Source organism: Myotis nattereri, assembly GCF_964212035.1.
Source record: "Myotis nattereri genome assembly, chromosome: 3".
Lineage (NCBI taxonomy): Eukaryota > Metazoa > Chordata > Mammalia > Chiroptera > Vespertilionidae > Myotis > Myotis nattereri.
The window spans coordinates 152,848,478-152,874,861 of record NC_138077.1 but is presented as its reverse complement, the minus strand read 5'-3'; the positions used below and the strand labels follow the sequence as shown (position 1 = coordinate 152,874,861).

The 26,384-nt window shown below is 41.4% G+C and overlaps 1 long non-coding RNA gene across 1 annotated transcript; it reads right to left on the bottom strand.

The window, feature by feature from the left end:
• Nucleotides 1-1,370: 1,370 nt before the first annotated feature.
• LOC308515799 lies at nucleotides 1,371-6,967 on the bottom strand. Its single transcript, XR_013995672.1, has 2 exons — nucleotides 6,791-6,967; nucleotides 1,371-1,527 (listed from the first exon to the last, which is right to left on the bottom strand). It is a non-coding gene; the product is annotated as an uncharacterized lncRNA (long non-coding RNA).
• Nucleotides 6,968-26,384: the final 19,417 nt, after the last annotated feature.

Below are 26,384 nucleotides of genomic sequence, written 5' to 3'. Positions count from 1 at the left end.
GCTGTAATTATTCCATTAATCTGAAGTCTTCTTTCAATATCATCATTTATTTCAATATAATCTTATTTATTTAATAAAATATTTTTGTTATTATTATTCCTTGAAGTGGTAGCACATTCACATAGTTCAAGCACAAAAGTATAAGAAGCCCTAGCCAGGTTGGCTCAGTGGATAGAGTGTCAGACCAAGGACTGAAGGGTCCCAGGTTTAATTCCAGTCAAGAGCACGTACCTCAGTTGCAGGCTCGATCCCTGGACCTGTTCAGGGATGTGTGGGAGGCAACCAATTGATGTGTCTCTCTCTGTCCCTCCCACTCCCTTCCACTCTCTCTAAAGATCAATGGGAAAATATCCTCGGGTGAGGAATAACAACAACAAAAAAGTATAAGAAAATACATTTATACCATGGAATACTTTGCAGCAGTAAAAAAGAAGAATCTCTTACCCTTTGAGACAGCATAGAGGGACCTGGAGAGTATCATGCTAAGTGAAATAAGTCAGTCAGAGAAAGACAAGTATCACATGATCATACTCATATATGGAATCTATTAACAAAATAAACCGATGAACAGAGTGAATCTAGAGACATGGAAACATGGAACAGAGTGAGGAATATCAGAGGAAAGGTAGGGGAGGGTGGGTGTATGGGAGGTAATCAACCAGAGACCTTGTATTCATATGTGCATGGCACATGGACACAGACAATGGGGTGATGAGGACCTGGGGAGGGGGGCAGAGGTGGGATGGAGGGGGTCAATGGGGGAAAAACAGGGACATATGTAATACTTTCAATAATAAAGAATTATTTAATTTAAAAAAACTATAAGAAGATATACAGCAATACCTCTTTTCCATTTCTTTTTGTTTGTTTGTTAATCCTCACCCAAAGAGATTTTTCCAATTGATATATTTAGAGAGAGTGGGAGAGAAAGGGAGGGAAGGCTTAAGAAAGCGGGGGGGGGGGGGGGAAGAGAGAGAGAGAGAGAGAGAGAGAGAGAGAGAGAGAGAGAGAGAGAAACATAGATGTGAGAGAGATACATCGATTGTTTGCCTCCTAACACTCAGGTTCGTACCCTTGACTGGGAATCCTTCGGTGAGCAGGCCAAGGCTCTATCCACTGATTGACACTGGCCAGGGTTCAACTCTGTCTTCAATCTGCCAAGTTCCTATGCCCCCAAAATAGGTAACCAACATTGTTAGTTTCTCATTTACTTCCCAGGATTTTAAATATATATAAGCTAGTACAAGTATAGATTATTTTTCTCTTTTTATTTCATCCTAAGAGAACACTATTTTGACACTTTTTTCTCCCTGCCTAAATCTGAGAGATTGTATCAGTCAGCTCTGGCTGTCATAACAAAATCCCATAGATTGGGTGCTTAAACAACAGAAGTTTATTTTTTCATAGTTCAGGTGACTGGACATCCAAGATCAGGGTGCCAGCATTTGGGTTCCAATGAGAGCAATCTTCCTGGCTCATCATCTCCCCACTGTGTCCTTAGCAAGCTGGAAAAGAGTAGAGATGCCTCTAATTTTGAGACAAAAAGAAGAAGAAAAAAAGTCAGTGAAAAGACAAACTTAAAATTTTTTTTTTCAAAAATTTTCAATCATAGTTTACATTCCATATTACTTTGTATTAGTTTCAGGTGTACAGCATAGTGGCTAAACAATCATATACTTTACAAAATAGTCAGAGATGTACTAAAGTACAACATAGGGAATATAGTCAATAATATTGCAATAATTATCTATGGTGTAGGTGGGTACTGGAAATATGGGGGGAAATACTTTGTAAAGATATGAACATTTTGAGGTAAAAAATAGTTTAGAAATATTTATGACCTGAAAGTAATCAAGGTAGTCTTGAGTTGAGGGCCCCAACTGGCAGAAGAAATGTGAAACGAGTAAGGAAATGATGATGTTGGCAAAAAAGTAAAAACACTGACTGTCACAAATTCTCCAGCTCTCTAATACCAGAGTTCTCCCTCCGATATAATGGTGAGTGAACACTGATGTACTGGAGTCAAGAGAAACAGTTCAATGTCTTAAATAACCCCAGCAAAGACTGTAAAAGAAGTTCATTTATTATATAATTCAATTTCTATGGCTGTTAGGAGCTCCCATCCCCGGCCCACTCCACAGGAAGGAAAAGCATTAAGCAAGCTGTTAAAATAATGCATTCCCACAGGACAAAACATCCTACAGTTTTTCAAACAGAGATGGCAGTCTGTGGTCCAGCCTCCAATCACCCTCTGTCAAGAGTTCTGCTTTTTCTGGAATAATACCTAAGTGTTTATAACTTTTCCTGTTAAAAGGTATGCATATTAAGAAATAAATTTAAGTTTGTACTCTAGGAGCTAAGATGCTGGGAGACAAAAGTGCGATAGGTTTCCCTTCTTGGCTGAAAAGTCCACATGACATGTCCATTTGGGCCTGGTGGTGCCTTAACCGACATTTGAGATTCTAGTCTTTTGTCACTTTAAACCAACTCTACTATGAAAATATTAATTTCTTTATTACATCTCATAGAAAATAAAGGTTACTATCTTTGTTTACTCAATTCACCTCCCTCCATAAAACACACACACACACACACACACACACACACACACACACACACAAAACAACAAAACATTTCAATGACAAGGGTGGATATGTGGTCTTGTTTGAACCTATCATATTACCCCATCTTCTTGACTTGGTGATTGGTTTGGGGAGAAGTATGTGATCTAAACTGATGCAATGCAAGTAACTCTGACTGGAGCCAAAGAGAAAGAGCCAAATAGTCAATTCATTGCTGGTAGAATTGCTGATAGGATGAGATGGAAAAGCAAGATCACTAGGAGCCACATTCCCCATGGCATGGAGAAAGCCATCTGCAACAAGAACCAGAAACACTAGTCAGAGTTAGAGAGTGTGAGCCCTAGGAGTGTTCCTGGGACACAATCCAGATGTCCTCAGGACCACTTATATCAGGTGCTTGGAGCCTGAGACAAGTCAGTCCTGGTATGTGTTAAATACAATTTTGTTGCATGAGTGAAATAAAGAAATGATTTAAAATGAACATTTATCGGGGGTAGTGATTCTTAGAGCTTCTAATTTGAAGTAACTTTTATTTGAAAATATCTTTCAAAAGCAACTAACTAATAAAACCATCACAAAGTACTAATATTCACTTAATTTGTAGCCAACTATTGAAATATGCTACTGTAAACAAAATTAAAATGAAAGAGTAGTCAGAAGTCTGTCAAAGCAGAAAAGTATTTAAAAATATCAGAGATAGCTGTCATTTTGAACAAATACAGCACACCTCTTAACTAATGAAATTTAAATATTTCCCTTTTAAAACTCTGACATTCCAAGAGGTAGACATTCATAAGGTAGACATGTAAAAAAAAAATGTGGGTTTATATTTGGAGCCAAACAGTTATTTAGCTATTTAGTTAAACATGTGCCCAGAATGCTAGACCTGCTGCCTTTCACAACACTGCTTTAGGAAGTCAGCCTTTCTCCACTGTCTTTCCCCAAGATGTCTTTTTAAAATGGGAAATAGATTGGTGAAATCTTAGGCATGAATAAATGCTAATGCATATAATACATTAAAATGCTATCATTTTATAAGAAAGGCTTGTTGGCTAACAGTGTTATTACTTCTAGTAATTCCAAGTCTAGTGTTTAACTTACATAATGAAAAGAGGAAATCAATTATTCTGTCCACAGTATGGCAAAACTCATTTTCAAAATTATGTTTTCAGAGGCAACCAGACTGACTTATCCACTGACTTAAAATGTAGGGTGTCACAGTTGAGCAGTTTTTACCCCACTTTCAAATGTATTGAACAGTGTCCAAACTATGAGGAAGCACTTTTTGCATTGTCTGGACAGGGATGCGTGCAAGTTCATATCTAGCTAATAATTCAGGTTCACCCTCCCAAAACGCATATTCTACAAGTGAAGTAGTTCTAGTATTTATGGGGTGGACAGTTACCAGAACAGCTCTTAAAGGCTACATAATAAAAGTGCATTAAAGCTGCCTAAATTAATTACCCATAGATACTGAAATGGATTCAGCTAATGGATTCTGCCTCCCAGAGTGCCCTCTTTCAATAATAAAAAAGGCAAAAAACACACATTTTCCTCCTCTTTTATATAACATCCAGCTACCTGACCAGGGACTGCCCACAGCACCCCTGAGCCAGCAGCAGGCAGAGGTCACCTTGCGATCAGACACTCATGCTTCTCTCCAAGGGCAAATGGGCTGCCTCAGCAGCTGTCACATCCTGCTGCCCTTGGTAACTGGAAACTGGTCTAGAGTTTCAAACTTATCTCCTGCTTTGCATTACCAAACTGGCAGTCTTGCCAGATCCTTGTAGATGCCTGTTATATATTGTGCCAGGCCAGCATAGCCAAGGGTTCTGTGAGCCTGAAGGGGGGAGGGGGGAGGCAGTGAAGGATTAAAGAAAAGACGAAGAGAATAAGCTGGGTCTAGGTCAGGGGTGGGCAACCCCTGGCACGCGTGCCAAACATGGCACGCCAGTAACTTTTGCTGGCACGCGAAACCCTCTCTTATAACCTTCCATTTACAATTTTTTTCTTAAGATCGACTTTTTTATTTTTCAGATAAATTCAGTGTGGGTGCATCTTAGATAAATAATTTTACATAACAAGTTATCTTAAAGACCATAGACATGGGTTGACGAGAGAGGGGAAGAGCAATTTCTATGCCTCTGCCTTAACTCTCCCTGCCTTCCTAGATCCGACCAGTGTTTTGGTTTCATCCACATACGCTTGTGAATCTTTGTTCTCAGTGATGAATTTTGTTAAGTCTCATAATAGGAGTAGCCTGACGGATGAAAGTAGTAACTCGTGCATATCTCTGAAGGTCACGAAATATAAACCTGATGTAAAATCTCTGTCATCAGTGATGCAGCAGCAAAAGTCCTACTGATAATATCAAATGGAGTCATAAAGTTTTCTGTCGGACTATCAGTGTACATGTATACATTAAAAAAATAAATGCATTTTTCATTCTTATATACTGTATTTTTATCGCTCGAATGAATTTTATTATTTCTTCAAGGTTCTTCACATACGTACACCTTAAGAGGTATCAAGTAGGCATAACACATTCTCAAAAAATTAGGGTTGGCACGCAGAAAAATTTTGAGTCAGAGATTTTGCTGGTTTGGCACGCACTCACAAAAAGGTTGCCCACCCCTGGTCTAGGTGGATCTCCTGTGCCTGGCTGAAGCCACAGAGAGAGATCCAGATGGCAAGCTGAGGCTTTATTTTATAGCCAGAGGTAAACAAGGTAGTGGTCACCATAGTTACAATGTTCTTGTGAGTTTCACTTGTTTTGGCAGCACTTGCTGCACCTCCCATAGCCCATTAGCTACCCAGATAAGATCTAGGGAGCGTTATAAGGTCAAGCCTAATTATGCAAAGAGGGCTGTGCCCTCTACGCTGGGACTTGCTTGTGGCTTTGCCAACAGGTCAGTCCCAGGCTTAACCCTATGGCCGCGCCCTACAATATATGAGGGTGGTGAAGGCTTGAGAGGCTGGTGAACAGGGAGAGGGCATTTGTGTGTGGGAAGGGGCACTACCTGGCTGGCTCAGCCAGCTGCCACCAAGTGGATGGTTCTGGAGATGACACAAGCCCAGAGGAAGAGGAGGGCGCACCAGTCACTTGGTCTCTCATGTCAGTGGGCAGACTCACAGCCCCATGCACGGCTGAAACAACAAGGGGCCTTGTGAAGAGGCTGCTGGTTATCCAAGAGACATAACGAGGACCTTCTAACATCCATAGCAGGGACTCGGAAACCACAGTTACTCAACTAGCGGCTCAGTAAGACAAGCCCCTTGTTTTCCTACTTTCCCCCTACGATGTTCTGTTTCGACCATCTTTTTGCTCATTAGCAGTTCCAGCAGAGGGCAGGCAGGGGAAAGGAGAGCAGTGATATTTTACAGCAGATAATCTAGAGTCCTCTGAACATGTTAAGGCAAATTGTCTCAATTACTAAGAGCAACAAAGGTCTCTCTGTCCAAATGCTTTTTTTCTATTTGTCTGTAAAAGGTGATACCAGTTTTCAGGGTCTCTTCTCTCAAGGAATTTAGAGATTGGCTTGGGAAAGCAAAAGGAAGACACACAAAATAGCGAGAAAGCGTGCTTTAAAGCCAAGATACCCCAGGAAAGTCATGGGTTTCAAGAGAAGGAAGAGAGCTCTTTGGGTGTTGTCGCTGGTGATAGCACTTATAGATTAAAAGTATACATTAAGCCCTAGCCAGTTTGGCTCAGTGAATAGAGCATCGTCCTGTGGACTGAAGGGTCCCAGGTTCAATTCCGCTCAAAGGCATGTACCTCCATTGCAGGCTCCATGTGGGAGGCAACCAATCAATGTGTCTCTCTCACATCGATGTTCCTCTCTGTCTTTCCCCCTCCCTTCCACTCTCTCTAAAATAAGAAATAAAGGGGGGAAAAGGATACATTGAAGTAACTAATTAGTGCAGAGAAATGAGAGTCAATGTTGGAACAAATATAATTGCTGAAAATTCTCTGAACAGGCTTGGGCTTCGGTGACAGCAACACAGAGAGCACTCACAGGCTTCCTGTTGGGATCTGGTTTATGTAGAACAGGTTTCATGGGATCTAAGTACCAGGTTTTTGTGATGATCAGCCACAGTGAAGGAGTGGTTGGTAAGTCAGGATTGGCTGGCATTCCAGGAGGAAAAATACACAGTACCTTTCCATATCATCCAGTAAAGTCTGTGTGACAGTGTCGTGAGCAACTCACCCTGGGGAGGTCTTCATCAGATAAGCAGGGCTGCAAAATTCATGGCCAAGGAATGCGGGCTGGAGAGGCACTCCCAGGCACAGCTGCCACCTGAACACCCAGGCTGGCCGGGAACCAAGGAGACATGCTGAAACCAGGAGCCTCGGCAGCGAACGGCAATGTTACAGCCGCTTAATCCTGAAATGAAAAGTAATTGCTTCTGGCTTAAAGAATAAAGGGAAAACAAGAGCAGCCTTGGCTGAATTACATTTATGTTTCCTTCAAAAACAACCATGCTGTAGACCAGGTTCTAAAACCCACTTAATATTTGAAAATGTGAGGAAATCGATGTTTCTGCCAATATAATTTAAATCCACCCAGGAGTACTGATATATTAAAAACACTTGAAGGCAAGTACATTTTGGTCAACATGGTTAAATTAAATGCTTACTTTTCGCTATCAGGGATGACATTTAACTTACCTGAATATAATTTTAGAAAGTCGGTCCTCAAAATAGCTGTTGCTTGTTTTTAAAGCAATTCCTACTGAAAGTCTGGCAGAAGCTACCAGAGTTCTTTTCTGTGCAGATGAAATTGCAACTGGAGAAATATGGAAAAGGAGGAGGGGGGGGGAGCATTTCAATACTTCTAATATATTCCTAGGATGGAATTATCTTCTTTCTAGACAAAAGAACTCATAAAAATTCACAAAGGAACAGCTGCAAGTTTAAATTATTGTTAGAAGGATCTAAAGATGATATTAACACACAAGTAAGTAATATTTTGCTTGTTATTTGTTTACATCGAAGAGGCAACAGGGTGGCAAATGTCAGATGTCCTGATTATGGAGTCGCCATTTCCATGAAAGTAAAGGAGCAATAATAAAGAGTAAAAGCAGAGCAAGAATGAGAACAAACAGATCTTGCCTTTCAAATTCCAATTCTTGAATTACATGTATTAACTTAAAATATTTGTGGCAGGCTCACAGTGATGTAGAGAGAACTAATTAAAGTATATCTTGTCTCCTAGAGCCATATAAAATTGCCAACTCAAATAGCAATTTCAAATGGTTTATCATAATCCCTCACATGATTGTCATCAACCGATAATAACCAATAAGGAACAAAATCCAGTTTGTCTGCCTGCCATCATCCTGTACAAACATTAATACTGTAAAACTAATATGACATGGTGTCTTCTTACGGCTGCTAACACTGAGGACAGTCCTCATGGAAGAAAACCCAAAGCCATTTATAAACATTACTCATAGCTTGTGTTTCTGCTTCATTAATTCAAAACAGACAAAAATAATTTTTATGCCAGAAGTTTTCTTTGGATACCACCAGTTTTTTCGATTTAACCTAACAGAATAGCACGGTGACACTGATGACTGTGGCCGCTTTCCTATGACCTCATGCCGGTGGACAGCTGGAAGGCCAACCACAGACCCAGTAACTTAAGTGCACCGTAATCACAAACACAAAGGGCTTTTTTAAATGAAAGGTGTCATACAGTCCATGAGGTAGAGAAATAGCTATGACAACACTAAGCACGCAAAAAATATCCACAGCTGATGAACTGTGCTCTCTGCTGGTCTCTGACACAAAGCCTGTGACCCTGAAAGCCACAAAATTTCCAAAGATGAAAGACTATGGCACATAGTAACATTTAGAGTATTTTTTTTAAAAAGCAATTCTTTCCACACCAATACTCTATCATTCTATGCTAAGAAAGGGTACTGAGTATTGAAATGGCCCCAACTTTCTTTTCTTCACTGAGTATGGCTCAAATGTTAGCAACATTTGCATTCCCATTATTGAGAAGCCTTAGCAAACCTTCCTATTCTTACAAAATGTGAGACTGTCCCCCCAAAATACAGATTTAAAGTATAATGCAAACATATATTTTAATGAAGATACACAGTAATTGCAAACATTTAGATAATTAGGAAGTGTATGGTATATTGTTGAAAGCAATTTTAACCCAAATATGTCACTTGCGGATTCAAGACAAGCTCAGTTTTTTATGTAAAAACTAGAGGCCTGGTGCATGAAATTCGTGCATGGGTAGGGTCCCTGGGCCTGGCCCATGATCAGGGCTGATCTGTAGGGTGATGGCGGGGCGATTGGGGAGCCCCCGCTGGCACCTGCTTTGGCCAGCCTGGTGCCACCTGCTCGCTGGCCTCGCCCCCTGCCGCCGCAGCTGGTCGTCTCCCTCTGTGGGGTGACTGGCGGGGCGATGGCAGGGGGAGCCGCTGGCACCCGCCTTGGCTGGCCTGGGGCCTGCAGGCTGGGGGCAGGTCCTGTGTTGAGTGTCTGCCCCTTGGTGGTCAGTGAGTGTCATAGCAACTGGTCGTTCTGCTGTTCGGTCGATTTGCATATTAGGTTTTTATTATATAGGACAAGCAAATTAAAAAAAAAAAACCTTAATATTACAAAAACAAAATCTCTTAGTAAATATGATTTTAAAAAGATCATCAATGACACATTTTCTTCAAACAGCTATATTCTCATCCTAGATGATCTTTAGAGAAAGCAAATGTCTTTCTTTGCCCAGAGATTTCAAGTAAAGACTCTTTCTTTAGTACTTATATTTTGCTTTTTAGAGCTAAAACTAGAATTACTGACAATTCAAATATAATTTTTAGCATCTCCGTAGGTGAACTAACCCCTAAGTGCCTTATGACTTGCTTTCTAAAAATAAATATATCTTTTCAAATTATACTTCATCAAAAGTGAAGCTTAATGAGATTTTAAAACACAAACTTTAAGTAATTTCATTTTCCCCATCCCCTTGCCACTATTTGCCCTCCTTTCTAAGCATCCTGTTCTCCTCTTTTTCTAGTGTGAATTGTTAAGAGATTCTGAGGAACAGCCATTGGCACAGCAGTTGTGACTTCACTGATTGCTTTACCCAACCCAACAGTTAGAGGTTGTAAAGCACTTCACATGCCACATTTAAAAAACACAGCAAGCACATCATAGTCCAATTTTTGAAAACCAAGGATCAATGAGAATCATCTTAATAGCAACCACAGAAAAAATGACTCATTCTGCTCAAGACATAGGGGAATAATAATAATACTGACTTCTCAACAAGCCAGAAGACAATGGAATAACATCTTCAAAGTGCTGAAAGAAATAAAACCTATTAACCAAGAATTAAAAGCATAGCAAAAACGTCCTTCAAAAATGAAGGAAAGTGAATGTGTAGGGTGAGAAAGAAATATCGCTTTTATTAGCTTAAAAAACGATACCTTTTTGTTTTACTTTCCAATGGCTGATCTAAGAACCGCAACATGCATCCTTATAGCATCTACTGTGTTTTCATACTACATCACTGCATGTGTAGTATTTAAAAGTATACTTCCTGTTCCCCAACTTGCTCTTTGCACTGTTGTTTCATACATCATATTTCTACAAATGTTAAAGGCCCCAAAGTAAGTTACTATTTTTTAAAAAAATGTATTTTATTGATTTTTTACAGAGAGGAAGGGAGAGGATTAGAGAGTTAGAAACATCGATGAGAGAGAAGCATCAATCAGCTGCCTCCTGCACACCCCCTACTGGGGATGTGCCTGCAACCAAAATACATGCCCTTGATTGGAATTGAACCTGGGACTCTTCAGTCCCCAGGCTGATGCTCTATCCACTGAGCCAAACCAACTAGGGCGTAAGTTACTATTTTTGCTTTAAATAGTCAATTGTCTTTTAAAGAAAATCTTAAAAGTCAGTATTTGAGCCATCATGGGAAACTTCCTAAGTTTACTCTCTGTGCTTGCTTTAAAATACCAACCCTTAAACACATTTATAAGAACTACTAGAGGCCCAGTGCACAAAATTCATGCATGGAGGGGGGTCCCCTGAGCCCAGCCTACACCCTCTCTAATCCGGGACCCCTCAGGGGATGTCCAACTGCCGGTATAGGCCAGCAGTTGGACAATCCCTCTCACAATCCAGGACCGCTGGCTCCTAACTGCTCACCTGCCTGCTTGCCTGATTGCCGCTACTGGCCCCCCTGCCAGCCTGATCACCCTTAACCACCTCTGCCTGCTGGCCTGGTTGCCCCTAACTGCCTCTCCTGCCAACCTGGTCGCCCCCAACTGCCCGCCTCATGGCCTGGTCAACCCTAACTGTCCCCCGCCCCCACCTGCATAGTCACCCCTTACTGCCCCTCCTACCAGCCTGGTCTCCCCCAACAGCCCCCTCTGCTGGCCTGGTCACCCCCAACTGCCCCCCCTGCCAACCTGGTCGCCCCCAACTGCCCCCCCACTGGCCTGATAACCCCTAACTGTCCCCCCTCCCCGCCTGCATGGTTGCCCCTTACTGCCCCCCCCCCTGTTAGCCTAGTCACCCCCAACAGCCTCCCTCTGCCAGCCTGGTCACCCCTAACTGCCCCCCTGACAGCCTGGTCACCCCTGCCACCCCTGCAGGCCTGGTCATCCCAAACTGGCCCCCCTGCCGGCCTGGTCGCCCCCAACTGCCCCCTGCCAGCCTGGTCACCCTTCACTGGCCCCCTCTGCCAGCCTGGTCACCCCTCTGCCCCCCTCTGTCAGTCTGGTCACCCCTCTGCCCCCCTCTGTCAGTCTGGTCACCCCTCTGCCCCCCCTACTGGCCTGGTCACCCACAACTGTCCCCACTGCTGGCCTGGTTGCCCCTCACTGCCACCCCTCCGGCCTGGCCACCCCACACAGCCTGCTATTCAGTCATTTGGTCGTCCCTCACTAAACCCCTGCTGGCCTGGTTGCCCCACGCAGCCCGCTCCTCAGTCATGTGGTCGTCCCTCACTAACCCCCAGGCTGGCCTTGTTGCCCCACTCAGCCTGTTCGGTTGTCTGTTCAGTCATCCGTTTGGTTGTGATGGCCCCTGAGTCTTTATATATACAGATTATAAAGTCCTTGCTTGCTAACCTAACATCTCTGTCATCTCTAAGTATGTAAGTATGTTTAATTTTTAAAAATGACACTGAAAGATAAACAAAGCCCAAATGACAACAAAACCAATAACTTGAGCTGAGATTACACATGCTCAACTGCTGAAATTCCAGGTCCCCAATCCCTTCATATGACCTGGGAGAGTGTGCTGCGACCTTCGTGGTGGAGTTCAGGATCTGAAGGAGGGGCCGACACACAAATGAAAATGCTATACAAGAAATATGAATTTAGGAGACATTGGGGGCCAGGTGGGGTCTTTCTTGAAGAGACACAATGACTTCTGGCCTGGTCCGCCTTTTATTTACTTGAATACACATTTGCCCTTTAGCAATGCATACAGGCATATCAAAGGTAAAGTTTGGTAAACAGTAAAAGGATTATCAGGTTAGGGAATTGCCTTCAGCCACTGCTATCTCAACAGACAAGGTGCTCAGCGTCAGCCCTGCTAACGCCCAAGGTCCATCGGCTTTCTGCATTCCTTGGTACACTCTCCTGACAGTATCAGCAAGTGGTGGCTTCCCGCAAGAGTATGTGGTGTCAAATACCTCTTCTTGCCACTTGCTTGCTACTGCTATCACCACCTCCTTCTTAAGTCCCTATAGCTTGAGCATGGTGGGAGGCTGCTTCACATGTCAGTACCTCCCAGAGATGTTGTTCTTGTGGCACCACCATTACCACCACCACCGCCATCTTTCTGCAGTGCTGTAGCCACTGGCTCAGGGCTGCTCCAGGCCCGTATTAAAGAGTCTTGCTGCTTCTCCTCTGGGTGCTCCAGATGAGGGCCCACCTCTCCTGCTTCCTACTGTTTCTCTCTGCAGAGCTGTATGGAAGCCCCAGAGGAGCTGTGCTGCCAGAATAGTCAGTGCTTCTCATCTGCTCTTGTTCCCCTGGAGTCAGGTCTGCTTCTTCTCCAGTCAGGATTTTCTCACTGTCTACAGCCAATGGTCAGAGGATTGATTTCCCCCTGGTGGTAGATCTTGTTGACCAAGGACTCATCAAATAACTAAGTATTTGCTAAGGGCATTTTTATGTGTATAGAATCCTAATAATTGTCAAGAATTAAGGAAAAAGAAGTAAACAAATACATAAAGTAATAAGTTAAAACTAAATGTTATGTTTGATAAGAGTCCTCTGCTTTGAAAAAGTTGACATCTACTAGACTCTATAGGTGGTCTTTAGTCTATCTGTAAAGCTCATTCATCAATTTGACAAATACATACTGAGCAAATGAAAAGTACCAGATTCTGTCCTGTATGCTAGGAATACACAGTAGACAAGATGCCTGCTCTCATGGAGCTCCCAATAAACAAATAAGTTAATATCAGTTACTGATAAGTGAAATATCAGAAATGGTAAGTGATTTGAAGATAATAAAGAAGAATTGAAGCTAATGGGAGGAAAACATTGGATGGGAAAATAAATAAAAACCTTTGAGAAGGTGACATCTGGGTTGAACAACATGAAGACCTGGGAAAAGAAAGTCCAGGCAGGGGGAACAGCGAAGTTATCCTATATAATATAAGCCTAGTATGCAAACTGACTGAACAGTGGAACGACCGGTCGGCGGGGGGCAGAGCCAGCGTGTGGGCAGCACCAGGCCAGCCAAGGTGGGTGACAGCAGGCAGAGGGAGGGGATGGCGATTAGGGCGGGGGGGGGGGGCGGTGGTAACCAGCGGTGGCAGGGGGGTGATCGAGGGATGGGGCCGGCTGCTCGCCAGCCAGCACCATCGCCCCCCATCAGCCTGCCGCCGTTCGCCTCCCCCAAAGGGAGGCCAGACTGTGGCTTAGGCCTGCTCCCCATGCCTAAGCTGTCAGTCGGACATCACCTGAGGGCTCCCAGACTGCCTCGAGAGGGCGCAGGCCAGACTGAGGGACCTCCCGAGTGCATGAATTTTTGTGCACCAGACCTTTAGTAAGATTATAATAATTCAGGAAATGAATGACATAAGATGATGTCAGAGAGGCCAGCTTAGACATTACAAAGCTCCTTACAAAGCTATGTCAAAGAGCTTGGATTATTTCTAAATACAGTGGAAAGCACTGGGAGATTTCAAATAGGAATGACATTCCGTGATTACATTATTAAAAGGTGTATGTGTGTGTGTGTGTTTCAAAGGTAGAATGCATGACTATTCACACCTAAATACCCATCTCATAAAAATAAGAATTTTCTTCTAGATCACCACAATGTCTTATCACATCTAAGAAAACCAATATTAGTTTCTTAATATTAAATAATATCATAGCATTTAATATACAAACTCATATTTAAATTATTTATCCCCCAAAGATTTTTTTAGATGTTTTTATCAAGCCAAGGCCCAATCAAGGTTCATATATTGCATTTGGTTGTTCTATCTCTGCAGTCCCTTTTAAACTAAAACAGTTCCCCTACTCTTTTTCTGTTGCTGATAATGACCTTTGGAAACACCCAAAAGAATACTTCACATCTGGGATTCCTCTGTAGGTTTTCTTATAAGTTGATTTTTATTTGAGTCCCTGTAATTCATGTATTTTTGAAGTTAGTTCTAAAGACTTAATTAGTTCCAGGTTAAGTTTTTTGTTGTTTGTTGTTTTTTGTTTATTTGTTTGTTTTGGGGGGTTTTCTTTTGGTTTTTCTTTTTTAGCAAGAATAGCTCCTAAACAACACTGTAAATTTTATCTGCATCACATCAGAAGGAACACAATGCAAGAACCTCATATTTTCACTGCTAAGATCAATCACTTGGCCAGAGTAGAAACTGCCAGATTGCTCCTTTGTGACCTTTGCAATTAGTAATAACCTGCATGGTGATGCTTTGTCACTGTGTGAATGTCCAGTTGTGCAATACTCTTGCACCATTGATAATCCTTGCCTTAATCAATCATTTCATTGGGGGTTATGAAATAGTGACTGTTAAATCCTACCACTCCTTCTTTGGCATTCTTTTCCAAAGATGAATTTTCCCTCATCAACTAGGATGATATACAGTTCCTCGTAGAAAGGTTAAGTAAATGTTTAGTTATGTCTTTTTACTACCAATTTGAGAGTAAGGATTTATTGAATAGTCACCTCCAATGAAGCAAATGAATTTTTTATCCTTCTCTTCACTTTTTGGGATATCACTATGGACTCACAGATCTTTATGTATTCAATGTTTACAATAATTATAGTCATCTTCAAATTGTCCAAATTTGTCTAATGGGAGTCTTTTCAAAGTAGTTCCTGGTTACTTCTAACATGTCCCCATAAATCACCAAACACTTCCTTGATTTCTGGCACAACAAGATATCCTAAACTCACTTCGTAGTTTTCCTTCCCAACAACTAGAGTCAGCAATTTCTCCAAAGATCATTGTTATTTTTAGTAAGTAACGATAAGTGAAATCCAAAATTGGCTTCAAGGTGTGCTTATTGCTACTATGTTCTTTCAGTAGACAGAGCTAGGAAGGATAGATAGATAGATAGACAGATAGATAGATAGATAGATAGATGATAGATACACACCTGTATCTACTTTTATTGATGAGTCCATGTAAATATTTCCAATTCAAATTTAATATTATAGTTTTTAATATTCCATGTCCTTTAATATTAGATGTTTTAAAGGAAGAATGAACAGAAGTGAGTAATGAGTTGGATGTTGGCAAGGAAAAGAAAATATCAAGAATGACTTCCTAAGTTCCTAGCTTGAGAACCTATGCCTGAGTGGCTACTGCTGTTTCTACCATTTTATAAAGATGGGAAGTAAGACATAGGAGAAAAATTCTTGGGTTGGGCGTCAGGGGTGAGAAATCAACTACATATAGTTCACTTATTTTATTAGTTATAAAATTAAATTATTACATAGGTATAGAAATGTAAGCTATATTCAAGTACCAGTTAAGATTCATCTAACAGTGGGTACCCTACAAACACTAATAAGAAAATCACTTTACCCCAGTAAGTGAATGAAGCTCGATACCTGAGTATAACTTATTAGGGCAAGAGCTCAAACAAAGGGGGAAAGAAAAAAATGAAGATGAAGATCTTTTGGGAAGTAAAGAAGAACCTTAAAACAACCCTGGAGCCCTAGCCAGTTGGCTCAGTGGATAGAGTGTTGGCCTGCGGACTAAAGTGTCCCAGGTTTGATTCCAGCCAAGGGCACATGCTCAGTTTGCAGGCTCCATCCCCCCCCCGCCACCTCTAGTAGGGGACATGCAGGAGGCAGCCAATCAATGATCCTCTCTCATCATTGATGTTTCTTTCTTTCTTTTTTTTTTTAAAGAGTAACTTAGCACTTTTTATTTTTATTTTATTTTATTTTTTTTAAATATATTTTATTGATTTTACAGGGAGGAAGGGAGAGAGATAGAGAGTTAGAAACATCGATGAGAGAGAAACATCGATCAGCTGCCTCCTGCACATCTCCCACTGGGGATATGCCCGCAACCCAGGTACATGCCCTTGACCGGAATCGAACCTGGGACCTTTCAGTCCGCAGTCCGACGCTCTATCCAGTGAGCCAAACCGGTTTCGGCTATTGATGTTTCTATCTCTCTTTCTCTCTCCCTTTCTCTCTGAAATCAATCACTCAATCAAGCAATAAAACAACCCTGGATTTAAAACATGGTAATTTGCTAGGGCTGCTAGAACAAACTACCACAGATTGGGTACCTTAAGCACAGAAATTTATTTTCTCATAGTTCTGGAGGCTAGTAGTCCAAGATCAAGGTGTTAAAAGGTTGGTTTTCTTCTGAGGCCTCTCTCCTTGGCTTGCTAATGGCCACCTTCTTCTTGTGTCTCCACATGGTGTCCCTCCATCTGTGTTTCTGTGCCCTAATCTTCTTTTTCCAATTGATCAATTGATCTTAGAGAGGGGAGAGGAGAGGAGAGGAGAGAGAGAGAGAGAGAGAGAGAGAGAGAGAGAGAGAGAGAGAGAGAAACATCAATTGTTTGCCTCTTGTGTATGCCTTGACTGGGGACTGAACCTGAAATCTGGGCATGTGCCCTGATCTGGAATTGAACCCACCACCTTTTGGTGTATGGGACAGTGCTCCAACAACTGGGCCACATTGGTCAGTGCTAATCTTCTTTTCTAATAAGGACACTAGTCAGACTGAATTAGGGCCCACCAATATGACCTCATTTTACCTTAATTGTCTTTTTAAAGGCCCTATCTCCAAATACAGTCATATCCTGCAGTACTAGGGGTTAGGACTTTTTAATATACAAATTTTGGGAGAACACAATTCAGCTCATAACACATGGGAATCTTTAAGAAGCTGTGTGATAGAATGAAGATACATGCTTGAGAAAGTTAACAAGTCTTCTCAATAGCTGGGTCTCATTTATGACTGGGCGAAGACAGTTCAGTAGCATTATTACTCCACAGTGGGTTGAGCAAGTTTGAGATGATGATTAAATGATGAGCCACACATTTATCCACTTTCCTATGGTCAATGATGAATATACACAGAGAAAATCAGAGGCAGAAGAATATATCCACTCCATTTCCGCCAAGATTTTCTAGGCTTTGAACTTGAGTCAGTATGCTTAGCTTGCTTTCTGCCAGGGGGTTGGCATTTTAATCATTGCTCTTTCCTTTTTCTTTCAGGACAAGTAGCCCGGTGCCAACTGACTCATCTGATACCAGCCTTAACTGTCACAAATGATATGGGAGTGGCAGATTTCATCTATTTTAGTATAGGAAAAATTAAAGAAGAGGAAATCAAGTTTTTTTTAAGGATGCTAGAAGATTGGTGCTTTTACAGATGGGAAAATCAAAGGCCAAGGGCGGGGCTGGTGAACCCACTTGCCCGGGGACTTGGGGACTTGCTCAGCTGGCTAAGGACACAGCAAGGGCTCCCTCTTTTGACTCTTATCCAGTGTTCTTTCTACTTCACCACAACTAACTAGCTCAGGGTTTAATTTTTTTCTGTTTAAAAATATTCTTGGAAGTATTGCTTACCAATGATTTAAAATGCCAAAGAACATTCTGGTATAGTGGTTAAGAGTACAGACTGGTCAAACAAGTATTTGAATCTCCGTTTATCATTTACTACCACATAGCCTTGAGAGGGTTGTCTAATTTCTTAAAGCCTTGATCTCCTCATCAGTGGAATAGGGATAAAAATAGCACCTAACTCACAGAATGGTCCTGAGAACTTTAAGTTAGACCATTTATTTAAAACAAATTAAAAAAAAACAACCCAGTGTCAGGAACATCATAAATATTCAACAAGTAGAACGTGTTATTATTCATTATACTACCCTAAAATTGATCAGAATTCAAATTTTCCATTCTGATTTCCTAGGTAAAATGAAGCAAAAATAAATAAATAAGCAAATAAACAAATAAACATCATTAGTTAGACATCTCTCCATTTCTCGCTAAGAGAATGTTTATTACAACATCCCAGGACGTAGCAGTGGAGCACAAGAGCGAGGAAAACCAAGTATAACAATTGAAAGAAAAGGTCTCACAGCTCTAAAGATGGAAAAACACAGTCTCAGGAGCAAACCAAAATCTCCAAAGCAGTAGAGTAAGAGGAGACAAAAGAACGAGCCTGGGAAAAAAGAAAGTATACTATCAGATCTACAAGCTCAGCAAAAGCATTGGTGCATGCCAGGAGTGAAAGAGACCACTTTTCTAGATAAAAGATAGAGTTAAGATGCCCAAAGAAAGTGAAAGTTATTTCCAGCAAGAAAGACTCCTTGTCTTTCAGAGCCTGGGATCCCTTAATGTGAAGAGGTTTGTTCCGATGTAGAGTCACAGGGGGAATTGGTCATTAAATCCTGATGGGCCTGCTTCGGTGACTCCCATAAATGCCAGGTAGTCCCAGAGTCCATGCAATTGAGCCTATGCTAATTTTTTTTTTTAAACCATGGATTTCTGCCAAGAGTTGGGTTCCAGGGCCCTGCTGGAAAGCCTATCATTCAAAATTAATGAAATGCTATTAGTATTTTAAAGTATCTAATTGTGCACCTGGGAAACTTTAGCTTCAGTTGAAGGAATAGAGCATTTTAGAATGCATGTGTAGTACAAGGGATACTAAAAAGGCTATTTATTTTTTTGTCAGTCTTTATTGCCTCAACGGATAAGAAGCAAGGCCCAGAAGTAAAAGCACAAACTGAACTTATCCACAAAGCCATCGAGAAGACAGAGCCAGAGGGACGCCTCTGGAACAGTTTCTCCCGTTGAAATGAGAGAGAAAGGCACTTTCAGTTGTGTGGTCACTTCAGTTCTTTGCTCTGATGAAATGGTCACCAATGAGCCAGATCCCTCCACACATTTTGTTCATTCTTTTCCTGCTGATTTTAATTCTTGTCTAAAAGCTTCATTGGGAACATTTTACAAGACAATTTAGCAGTATTTATAAAAATGTTTAATGTGATTATCCTTCGACCAAATAACTACACTTCTAGGAAATTTTCCAACAGAAATTCTATACTTTTTTTTTTTTTTTAACCTACCACACCTCTCTAAGCCTCAAGTTCCTCATCTCCAAAATGGGGCTTTTCCCCACATGTGGTTCTTGTAAATAATAGATGAGATAAGCTCTTGGCACACAGTAATCACTCTGCAATGTTAGATATCATCATTGCTATGTAGGCATTAAAAATGTGGATGGAACCACATTACTGACAGAGAGAGATGTTCAGAAGATATATTTGAGAAAAGTAAGCTATAGAAGAATGTGTATAGTATAACCATTTTTTAAAGAAGGAAAAGGGGAAAATAGGTATTTGTATTTACCTAGGGAAAACATGTTTGGATAAATATCAAAAGACTGAGATGGAGACTTAGAATTTTTTTAAAATAATGTGTATTTTTTAATTTAAAGTGGTAATCACATTAGGAAGATAACTAATGTTTATTGTCCAAATCAGTGTGGAAACAAAAAGGAGATAAAGAAGTGATTATTCATAAAATGACCAGAAAGAAAAAAAAGCATTGAAAATGTTGGTAAATAAAAAATTCTAAGATGCTATAAATAATCCCAAATGTGTCAATAATTACAATAAATATAGATTGGGAAAATAACAAACTCTAGATGTGTGAAGATACCTTTCAGGTAAATTTTAAAACACAAATACTAATAAATATATTGATTAGGGACAGATACACATAGTAAAAGTATAGGAAAAGTGACAATTTCAGGCATTTGGTTGCTTTTAGGAAGAAAAGAAGAAAAACAGCGTGAAAGATGGGCATAAAAAGGATATTAACTATATCTGTAATATTTTATTTCTTTCCAACAAAAATAAAGTATCTAAAATATAAGTAACAGGATATTTGTCTTTTAAAATCCTGGTTTGTTACATTCTCTACTTTTCTGGGCATATAAAATATTTTTAAAAAATTAAAAACAATTTTTTAAAAGAACTGTACTGAGAATTTATATTTAACATCATAAGGATGATGTCCTGATGGCACATGTATTTTGGATTCCAGAAAAACAATTCTAAAATTTTAAAGGTAAACATGAAATTAGAACAGACAGACAAAAAATGTATTTCCACTTTCTACTCATCAGTTAAGGTCACCCACCTATGAAACACTGAATCTAGGTTAAGGAAGATTCTATTTGAAATTGCCCCCAAAAATATACATGAAAATGTTTCAGAAGACCAACAGAAACATGTATGCAAATTTAGTAAGTTCTTTAAACTTGGTCAAGAAACACAGGAGCAATTGGAATAGTGATTCAGTTTCTCAGAGAAGTTTAGTTTTGAGCCACATTCTGAAGGAGAAAAAGTTCATGGATTTCTAAGAGGGAACAATTCAGAGAGGAAAAGGGACTTTGCTGGGGCACAAACAAGAGGCCTCATCAGCAGCATGCAGGGGACCATAGTAGGTTAAAGTGGTTGGAGCAAATTTCCTTCTCGAAGTTCTAAAAAGCTATGAAAACAGATTTAGGTGTTTACATGGACATAAGTATAGAAAAATGTTGATATACTATCAAATAGAAAATGTAGGCTACCAGGAAAATAGATCTGGCATCAGACTTACACTGACTATGACAATCCCCTTCTTCCCTATATAGCTGCTTGCTCCAAAGCCACAGTAAAAATGTAAAGCATGAAGCCGGCATTTAAGAGTTGTTTGAAAGGAAAAAAAGGGAAATGCTGAGGAAGAACCATGACTAAGCCTCAGTTCATTTTCTGTTGGAAGTGTTAGAATGACCTCTCTAGGGTTAGATATAATTTAATAGATTAACACAGATAAATATCCACCCCCCCCCCCAAAGGACAATCTACTTTGAAAATATTCCATTTAATGCCATCAAAATATCCTAAGGTTGGGCTGAATTCACCCATCTGCCTTCAAATTAATTTCAGCAAAAGGCTCAACCTAATCTCTGTTTGAGGGGGATGTCAGTGGCTATGACCACTAATTGGAAATTTGTGTCAGTCCAGATTTGTGGCTTATAGCACGGAGGGTGTCATGTGTGTGGCCTGGTCAGTCACCAGGTCCTGCTGCCTCTGCCCGTTCATCACTGCTCACATGCTGAGTCCCACCTCTGTTCCAGATCTGGTCCTTGCCATTTTGCCCAATCACTGAGGCAGCTTCCCCATGGTGTCCCCACCATACAGACCATCAAAGTGATCTCTCTCTCTCTCTTTCCCTCTCCCTCTCTCCCTCTCCCCCCCCCTTCTTCTCCCCACCTTCCTCCCTCTTCCCTCTTTCCCTCTTTCTCCCCCACCCCTTCAAACGCAACAGATCCCTGCTGTGCTTAAAGCCTGCTTACCACAGTGGGCCTCACAGCGGGGATGCCTCAAGCTGATGTGTCTCTGTGAGTTGCTAGGTGGGTCATAAGCCATGTGTTACTGATAAAAAGGCCCCCAAATTCCAATGACGTGCTTTCCTCAGCCTGCGCCTAGAATGCCTTCCCCATGGCTCAGTCCCTGGCTCTGCTGCCTGGCAAACGTCTCAGCTCAGACGCTGTCCCCGCTGTGAATCCATACTCCTGGCTGCCTCCAAAAGCACACGTTATTCTCCCAGGCCTCGCTGCACTTTGAATGGACTTCCGAATAAGACTTGTCTTGTTTGGATGCAATTGTTTATACTACCGTCTCCCACTCTATTGTAAGAAAGCTCAAGCACAGAGCCCATGTCTTGGTTCTTTTTACAGTGCCCGTAAATAGCAGCTTCTGGTACATTCTAGTCACGCACTGAACACTAACGGATGTTCAATGAATACATTCGTGCTACCACTGATATACGGTAAAGAGATTGCCCAGCTAAGTAGATCAACATTTCCCCACATTCCTGCTATCTGTGGCAGCAGGGAAAAACCTTTCTCCCTAATTACGTCACATAATGCAGTCCCATGAAGTCTCTGCATTTTGAGAGTAAACGCTAAAGGAAATTATCCTATATAATAAAAGCCTAATATGCTAAGTGTCCAGTTGTCCAGTCATCCGTTCAACCAATCAAAGTGTAATATGCTAATGATATGCTAAAGAAGCTCAACCACTTGCTATGATGAGCACTGACCACCAGGGGGCAGACGCTCCTACTGGTAGGTTAACTTGCTGCTGGGGTCCAGCTGATCCGGCTGAGCGAGATGGCCAGACAAGCCCAGGAGCCCTTCCACATCCCCAGCTGACCAACCTCCCACACCCCTCCCCAGCCCCGATCGCGCACTGGTGGGGTCCCTCAGCCTGGCCTGTGCCCTCTTGCAATCCAGGACCCCTCAGGGGATGCTAAAGAGCCAGTTTCAGCCCTATCCTGCAGGCCAGGCCGAGGGACCCCACTGGTGCACGAATTCGTGCTCCGGGCCTCTAGTTTTCCTTTATAAAAGTAAAGACCTTGATTATTGGCACGGAGAGGATACTAGATTCATGAGAGGAGAGAGTGGTCTAGCAATCTTTTCTATGATCCTGTAACTAATTACAGATGAGTAATTAAAGAAAATTAGCATCCATAAAAAATCGACCGCAAACCAATAAGGATGGTGAGTTGAATCATAAAAATTCCATGCTGTTTATATTTCCCCACACACAGTTGCAGTTATTTTAAATGGAAAAGTACAAATATTGGGATAAAAACATTTAAGCTACAGAAACAAGAAACTCTAAAAGATAATCCTGCCTAAAGGGCAGAATTTAATTCTATGCTAAGCTACTGTATGTGGGATTAAGAGGCCTGGTTAACCAAACATTTGAGAACAAGTAATTACACCGAATCTCTCTATCACAGATTTGTCTCACACATAATTTACACAAGAAGCCCACAGAGGGGGAAAAATAAAACGCTGTTTAAAATATTTTTCTTCCAGCCACAAATTCTTCAGGCTTACTCTGTTTTTTTCCTTATTGAAAACTATTTACTCCTATGGTCTTGGGTTGAATAGCAGTGGGATATTTTTTTCTCTGATATGTAGGGACAAAGAGAAAACATCTTTAACCTGTTGTTCTTGGCTGTGTCCTCCGAGCCCATCTTTGGCATCTAAACGTGGAGGAGCATGGTCCCTGTAGTTGGTTTATGTAATACTTTAGTGTAGAATGGGCAGGCAAGGGAATACTTTATACATTCAGTTGTTCATTCAGCCGATACTTATGAAAAAACTTCCATGTGTCCAGAATTGTGCTGGGCTCTCAGGATACCAGTGAACAAGACAGTGTACCCACCTCACAGTTTAGTAGCAGAGACAATTAAACCAACAATGACAAGGATAGAAGGATACACAGGGAGTTAGTTGCAGGGATCTGACACCTGTCTGGGATAGTCAGGGAAGGCTTCCAGGAGAAGTACTCTCAGCTGCATTTTCAGTGACCTGAAGGAGGGTAGGAAAGTGGAAAATACAAAGCTGAGGAAAGAGCTGGGAGAGATCAGAGCCTGTGGGGGCAAATGCGAGTAGACGGGGCAGGGCAATGCTTCTTGATGGAGTAGATAAATAGTCACAAACATATGGCTAAGCAAAATGTTTCTGTGCTCGGAAGCCAAGTAACACCTTCTCCTGCCCTCCTTCCCTCCCCACCAGGGACACCCACAATAAAAAGAAAAGCTGAGAGCCCAAGTATGTTTCAGAGACACATTAAACTGTGCAGCAGCATCTTAGTTGGGCTGATTCTGGCATTTGCTCTCCTTTCAGCATTTTGCATGAGGGCAGGGATAGATGTACCATCAAACCATAACTCATCTGCACCTCCAGCCTAGCTCTGGCTGCCTGTCACTCAGGAACTGGCAAGAGCCTTACCTGGGGCGAGGGATGTAACCGCATTGCGCCACAGTGCCTCATCATCTCTGCAGAGAGAAGTAAGCGTATATAAAGTGCTCAGAACAGAGCCTCGCACAAAGCAAATGCTCAGTAAATGTTAACCATTGTTATTTTACTGCACATATAGAATGTTCCGGTGAAGCTAGCTACTTAAGTACCCAGCACACCATTGCTAGGAACTGGGCTCAGGAGTAAAGTTTTGTTGTTTAATGTCTTTGGCACTAACAGGAGTTTAAGAAAGTTAATGCTGTGAATGCAAAGGCTGACCTTTGGTGGACTTTCAAGAGTTACAATGGAATTTTTTGTTTATATCCATTCATCCAATATTCATTATTCCCACCTTTATTGAATGTCTACTGAATGTTGGGCCTGAGGGTACAAAGATATCTGAGTAGGACTGAAATGTATTACTCATTCAATACAGGCTTAGCAAGTACCCAGGAAGTGCAAGTCACTGGTGAGGATAAAATGATGTGCTAGAGTAGACTCTCCAGCAGAGGTGACATGTGCTACACGGAGGCCGGGGCCAGAATAACGAACACTTGCTGAAAGTTTTCTTTATACCACGTTCTGTACTCAGTGCCTTACCTGGATGACCTCCAAGTGATGGGGGAGTTGAGAGGATGGAGATATGGCTCTGAGTTGGGGTGAGCGAGAAAGCTTCATAGAGGTGGGGACCTTAAGACAGTATCTTAGCCCTGGCTGCTGTGGCTTCGTTGGTTGAGCATCACTCTGCGCACCAAAAGGTTGCCAGTGTGATTCCCAGTCAGGGCACATACCCATGCTTGGTTTCTGGTTGGGGTGCATGTGGGAGGCAGCCATTCTCTCTCCCTCTCCCTTTTCCTCTTTCTTTCTTTCTTTCTTTCTTTCTTTCTTTCTTTCTTTCTTTCTTTCTTTCTTTCTCTCTTTCTCTCTTTCTCTCTTTCTCTCTTTCTCTCTTTCTCTCTTTCTCTCTTTCTCTCTCTCTCTCTCTCTCTCTCTCTCTCTCTCTCTCTCTCTCTCCCTCTCCCTCTCCCTCTCCCTCTCCCTCTCCCTCTCCCTCTCCCTCTCCCTCTCCCTCTCCCTCTCCCTCTCCCTCTCCCTCTCCCTCTCCCTCTCCCTCTCCCTCTCCCTCTCCCTCTCATCAATATAAACATTTTAAAAGTATTTAAAAATAAATAGAAAACATTTTAAACACACACACACACACACACACACACACACACACACACACACACAATCTCAGAAGATACTTGACTTCTGGAGCATTATGCTCAAACCTAGTTTTACAACCTAATGGGACCAATGGCTTTTTTTTGGTACAAAGGTTATTTTAACAAAATATCCAATATAATGGGATTCTTTCTACTAAAAAAAATTCACCTGACAACAAAATAGAACCACTACCAACCTGAGTAAGAGTCCAGCTGTTGCTTAAAAATTAACCACTTCCCATTACTCTATCAAGACTGCTAGTCATCTTGCCTGCCCCGCGGTTTCCCATTCCATTTCTCCGGCGTGCTCCTGCTTTTCCACACGCCACCAGGAACACGATTACAGCACACTCTGCATCCTGTTCCCAATTATTGGTTGTGTAATTTATTGATAAAGCAAAGCCAAATATGAGTAAGCAGGAAAGCCTAATTAGAAGTGAAGCACTCAGTGTCCCAATAAGGAAAATGTCAGGGCTTCAAAAATAGAAAACCAGTGATGCATAGTTTCAAGGCCTTGTCACTGAAGAAATAATCCCAGTACTTAATAAACCAGAAAATGGGTTAAACAGATGGGGCAAAGCTATCAGTGGCAGAGAATGGGCACCTCAGAGAAATCAAATGATGTAGAATCAAAATGACCCTGGCACACATGAAAGGATATCGATTTGTGTCCTGAAATGAATGTTGTAGAAAATCTGTATGAAAAGGAATATAAAATCAACCACAGAGAGAGAGCATAACAGGTTATGGGGCTGATACAGAATGCTAGAATCCTTTTTCTGATTAATTAGCCAACTTAGTTAAAACGTTGATTGGTATGACTTTTTTTTCTTTATTGAACTGAGCACTTAAGTGAATCAACCCAAACAATAACTTTTAGTAGAGTGTAAATATGGCTTTATCCTGATAAACTTGCCCTTAAATATATGGAAAACCTTTTTTTTTTTTTCATAACAGAGAAACCACCTCAACAGCACAGGTGTCTATATATTCCTCTTTGCCTACACCGATCTGGACATAATTAGCTGACCATCTACACTTAGGCCACCTCATAGGCCCTGTATTTTTGCCTTATGGGAGAAACAGTAAAGGCTCAGTATGTTTAAAAGTGAAAATTGTAGGATCAAAAAACTCAGTTTTGAGTGTCAGTGAGTTGCTAGATGACCCTTACTGGATCACTTAGCTTCTTTGTGTCCTAATTATTATATTGCAGGATGAAAAGTATGATACACACACACACACACACACACACACACACAGAACAACAGACTGATCAGGAGGCCGTTATATCTGCAAGAAAC